This window comes from Lupinus angustifolius, unplaced genomic scaffold, assembly GCF_001865875.1.
Source record: "Lupinus angustifolius cultivar Tanjil unplaced genomic scaffold, LupAngTanjil_v1.0 Scaffold_461, whole genome shotgun sequence".
Classification (NCBI taxonomy): Eukaryota; Viridiplantae; Streptophyta; class Magnoliopsida; order Fabales; family Fabaceae; genus Lupinus; species Lupinus angustifolius.
Genome location: NW_017727849.1, coordinates 3,062 through 9,152, shown reverse-complemented (window position 1 = coordinate 9,152; position 6,091 = coordinate 3,062). Strand labels below are relative to the sequence as shown.

Genomic DNA, 6,091 nt, shown 5'->3' with positions numbered 1-6,091 from the left:
ATGATCTCACTTCAAGACTCTTTTTTGAGACGGGAAATGCAAGATTTCTTGAGGAAGTTGATTTTGGGAAGGAAGAGAACATAAGGAATGTTGTCTTTGAGGAAGAACCGGTTACTGATTGTGAACAAGTTCTTGTGCCTATTACCATTCAAGGAATAAATTCGGTAATAGAAGTTAATGTTCAGAATATTGTTCCTGACAATATTTTAGAACAAGACAACAATGAGGTTCTCCCTCAAGTACCTATAGATCAAATTCAACAACCTCAAGAAGTAGAAGTGCCATTAAGGAGATCTACTAGAGAGAGGAGAAGTGCAATTCCTGATGATTATATTGTATTTCTTCAAGAACATGAGGATGGCATTGGGTTAACAGAAGATGATCCATTGAATCTTTGTCAAGCCATGAAAATTTCTAATTCTCAAAAGTGGATTGATGCCATGAAGGATGAGATGAAGTCTATGCATGATAATGACGTTTGGGATCTTGTCGAATTACTTGAAGGTGCGAAACCTATTGGTTGCAAATGGATATTTAAAACCAAGAGGGATTCAAAGGGTAATATTGACAGATATAAAGCTCGTCTAGTAGCTAAAGGCTTCACTCAGAAAGAAGGCATTGATTATAAAGAAACCTTCTCTCCAGTATCTTTGAAGGATTCTTTTAGAATAATATTGGCACTAGTTGCTCAGTTTGATTTAGAGCTACATCAGATGGATGTTAAGACTGTGTTTCTTAATGGTGACATTAAGGAAACGACCCATATGGTGCAACGAGAAAACTTTGTGTCAGATGGCTCAAAGTCTATGGTATGCAAATTAAAGAAATCCATCTATGGGCTTAAACAAGCTTCTCGTCAATGGAATCACAAATTTCATCAAGTTATTACCTCGTATGGTTTTGAGGCAAATAAAGTTGAAGATTGTGTATACCATAAGTTCAGTGGGAGTAAATTTATCTTCCTGGTATTATATGTCGATGATATACTGCTTGCTAGTAGCGATATGTGACTATTGCGTGAAACCAAGAGATTTCTATTTGAAATGAAAGATCTTGGGGAAGCTTCTTTTGTCTTAGGTATTCGGATACTGAGAGATCGCTCTCAATGTATCTTAAGGTTATCACAAGAAAGTTATATAGATAAAGTCCTAGACAGATTTGGCATGAAAGACAGTAAACCAGGGGATACCCCTGTAGCTAAGGGAGACAAGTTTAGTCTCGAACAGTGCCCCAACAATGACCTTGAAAGATAAGAAATGCAAAAGATTCCTTATGCATCTGCAGTAGGAAGTCTAATGTATGCTCAAGTTTGCACACGTCCCGACATAACATTTGTTGTGGGAGTTTTGGGCAGATATTTGAGTAATCCTGGAATTAATCATTGGAAGGTAGTCAAACGTGTTATACGTTACTTGAAGAGAACAAAGGAGTTCATTGGGTACTCTGACTCCGATTTTGCTGGATGTATTGACAGTAGATATTCCACCATTGGATATGTGTTTGTATTGGCTGGAGGTGCTATCTATTGGAAGTCTGCGAAACAGACGCTTATAGCTCCTTCAACCATGGCTGCAGAGTGCATGGCTTGTTTTGAAACATCAGACCATGGCATATGGTTGCGGAATTTTATCACTGGCTTACGTGTGGTCGATGGTATTGAAAGACCATTGAGGATTTATTGTGACAACAAGTCCACGATACTTTACTCTAACAACAATAGGAGTTCTACAAAGTCAAAATTCATTGACATAAAGTTTCTTGTTGTTAAAGAAAGTGTTCAAAATGGACAAGTTTCCATAGAACATATAGGGACAAATTTTAGGCTAGCTGATCCACTAACTAAGGGTTTGATATCTAAAGTATTTCATGAGCATGTTGCTCATATGGGTGTTGTTCCTTAGGATACCTTAGTTCAGTGGGAGTCTATATGTTTTATGTTTTGCTTTGGATATTATATACAGTTTTTTATGCATAATAAAGTTGATGATTTATTATTTCATTTTTTGAAATTGTACATTGTAGCAATTGTGTTGCAATTAAAGGCTTTGGATTGATCTCACTAAAGAATAAAGAAGGACCAGTTGGAAATAGACATGTTTGAGATCACATTGCATGAAATTTCCATGTCACTCATCCATATTTGATCTATGTCATTGAGTATATTAATATGGTGATCATCGTGGTCGAGTCACACTTAAATGTGATGAAAGTTGCGGTGGTTTCATAGTTAATATATGAGATGAACCGGATTATATTAAGGAGAAGTCTAAACGTAAATAGCATACGGATGCGCGCCTAAAGAACCTGTGATATAATTGTATCATGAAGATATGAAGCCCAAGTGAGCGATTGTTAGAAATTATAAATTTCTAATTAAGGTGGGCATCATATATTTGATACAATGATATCAGCTATTTATTCCGGGGTTACATTATAACTGATCTAATTACTGACACCCCTTAGATTTCCTAAAAGCTTATAACGAATATGAGCTTAATGGGTGGATACGCATCAGGTTAACCCATAGGGGATAATGAGAACCCTGTAAGTTAACACATAAGGAAGGTTATGGTCCCCAATACACCAAATCAAATTTATTTTTCTCATCTCCCCATCAGAGTGAAAACGCAAGTCACAAGAGGAATCAGAGATTTGGTTGTGGAAGGAGCACATCTAGGAACATGGATTCAGGTATGACACTGCACCCTTTGATTCATACATATGCGTGAGAATCATGAAATTCAAGATCTTAGGATTGATATTTTACCAATTATTAAGGAATTTCCAACAGTATTCTGTAGCAGTCATTGCCTCTAATGGAAGTTCTACTTCTACCTGAAGTGATTGTCACCAATGATTAGCTTATGTTACATAATACATAATAAAGGTGAGAGGGAGAGTGTGCTGAAGGTTGGAGAGAAGGGTTGGAAACTAAAAGTAGGTGGGCAAAATAGAAATTTTGTTCTCATACTTTTCTGGTTGGGTCTTATACAATACATGAAAAGAGGATAATTTTATCTGGTAATAGTAGTATAAAATGGTTTATAGGATAAGATAAGATAACACTATAATGCATCATCCTCAGACACTTAATATAGCCTGATAATATTTTCTTATATCGTGTTGAAGATTTCTTCTTTTAATTTTTATATTAGACTGTGGAGGCGCGAAGTACGCAAGAAATAATGGTATCCCAGTTATCTCGTTCCCTAAAAACAAGGATGAATCTGATGGGTTATCTCCTTCCTAGTGACCTTGTTAATACACTAAGGTCAGTTGCTTGTTTATTTCATTTGCTGGTATTGCATTTAAATTTAAGAGTTAATTACACTGACACCTTTTGAGTTTTAGTGAAATTATACAAATCATCCCTTATTTTCCTACACCTATACAAGCCTCCCATAGTTTTTATACTTTCATTACACCACTGACCACCCTGCATGATAAATAAGTGTAATATTTTTGTAATATTTTAAACAAAAAAATGTGATAAATGCAATTATGTTAAATAATATAATAAAGAGGTATCGACTCATATATTATTTGGATTTGTCTCCACAATATATCATGTTTTGTTTAACTTAATTGCATTTATCACATTTTTTGTTTAAAAAATTACACTTATTTCTCATGTAGGGGTGGTTAATGTAATGAAAGTATAAAAATTAGGAGTCTGTGTAGGTGTAGGAAAGTGAGGGGTGGTTTGTATAATTTCGCTAAAGCTCAAGGTTGTCCGTGTAATTTATTCTAAATTTAATGGTTTATCTTTTAATGGATCTGATTCGTGGATGTTTTACTTTACAATTTGAAAGCAAAAAAAAAATTTGAACAACTAGAAATCTGCAAAAGGGGCTAATACGTTTTCTTCATCAGGAGATTGGAGGTTGATTTTATTCTTTTAGCTGGATACCTCATACTTATACCCGTGGAATTGATCCGGGCTTATCAAAGATCCATATTTAACATTCATCCATCACTTCTTCCAGCTTTTGGAGGTAAGGGCTTCTATGGTATGAAGGTTCATAAAGCAGTAATTGCTTCTGGAGCAAGGTATGCTTCTTTCAAAGTATCTTCATGCATGTTGTTTCAGTGGAAAACTGTTTTACATGGTTTTTGCCTACTTATTTGTGCTTCCTCTTTCTGTGTTCGTTAGATTTTCAGGTCCTACAATTCATTTTGTTGATGAAAACTATGACACTGGGCATATCCTTGCCTAGCGTGTTGTTCCCGTGCTTGCTAATGATACCGCTGAGGAGTTGGCTGCAAGGATTCTCAGAGGTAATCTCAGTTTATATCATCAATTTCCTCCCATAAATGATCCTGAATGCATTTCAAACCATGAAACATCTTTAATCCTGATTGCATTTCAAACCATGAAACAACTTTAATCCTGACCGAAAGTTAAACCATTTTAAACACTCCAATTGATTATTGTTTGTTTTTATTTCCAAATTTAGGAGCAACGATTATACGTAGAGGTAGTAAAGGCTTTATGCGAAGAGCACGTAGTTTGGAGGGAAGATGGTGTTCCTCTCATCCGAAGCAAAGAAAACCCCAATGACTTTAGCTGATTATCATTGGTATGAACTGAATTCTCTTTCAAAATTCCTTTTTATGTCAATTGCATATCATAATATGTTTATATAGTCTACTTCTACTTTTTAATATAATGCCTTGCATCTGATGAGGCTTTATTCCTGTTGCAGGCAAATTGGCTGGAGATTTTACTCATGATATGTTTGCGAGTTGATTTTTGGAGAGGAATGAAGGAAAAAGAAAGTCTTGATTAGTCATTTTACCAGTGTATTTCATAACTAACAAGCTACAAATTTTATAGGATAGAAGATATGTTCTCGTAATCTGTGAGTGCAATAGTTTTAATTGTTGATGTGAGCTACAAATTAGTTCAAAGCCTTACCTACAATAATTGATTGTTGATTTGTGGGTAATGAATTTCCCACAAGGAAACTAAGAGTTAGTTTGGGAGTTGGATATTAGAGAGGAAAGAAAGAAAAAGGAAGGCTTGAGATTTATCTCATAAATATATTTCATGACTTACAAATCTTTCATTTCTCTTCTATCCCCTCCAAAATCTAACTCTCAAATTAACCCTAAGAAATTGAATTTGGTCATGACATTGCCTATAATGTACTTAATTAAGGTTAAAAACTTTTTGGGTTAACCATATGTTATGCTCTCATGAAATCAATCCTTTTAAAAGTGTCTCTAAGTATTGCCAATAGAATTTGGTCAATATATATTAATAACATAAGCTTACCCGGAGAAAGCTTATCACCAGCAATCCAGCATCTCCCATGCCAACAACTATGAAAAAGTAGAATTGCTCAATATATATATATATAGGTGCCAGTAATTAGATCACTTATAATGTAATCCTAAAATAAGTAGTTAATATTATTGTGTCATATATATGATGCTCACCTTAATTAGAAATTATAAATTTCTAACAATCCCCCACTTGGGCTTCATATATTCCTGATACAATTATATCACAAGTTCTTTAGGCGCGCATCTGTATACTATTTACATTTAGACTTCTCCTAAATACAATCTGATCCATCTCATATATCAACTATGGAACCACGCGACTTTCATCACATGCAAGCGTGACTCGACCACGATGATCAACTTATTAATATACTCAATGACATAGATCAAATATGGATGAGTGACATGAAAATTTCATGCAATGTGATCTCAAACATGTCTATTTACAACTAGTCCTTATTTATTCTTTAGTGAGATCAATCCAAAGTCTTTAATTGCAACATAATAATTACAATGCACAATTTTTTAAAATGGAACAATAAACTAGGGGTGTAAAAATTCGGTTCGGTTCGGTTTTTGGTGCATTTTAGTGACTGAACCGATCAAAAACATATGGTTCAGTTCTGCTTAATTAACCGCAAATTTAGCTATAAGAACCGAACCGTTCTTGAATGGTTCGGTTCGGTTCCATAGTTTTTCCATTTACTTTTTTTATAAAAAATCTTGCATCAATTGAAAATTCGAAATGTATGTATTACAAGAGATATTGTTTATCCATAAAAGGATAAACATTACTACTATT

General features: G+C 34.5%; 1 pseudogene; it reads left to right on the top strand.

Annotated features, from left to right (window-relative positions):
- The window catches only part of LOC109341420, a 7,750-nt pseudogene extending 2,975 nt beyond the window's left edge, over positions 1-4,775 (top strand).
- Positions 4,776-6,091: the final 1,316 nt, after the last annotated feature.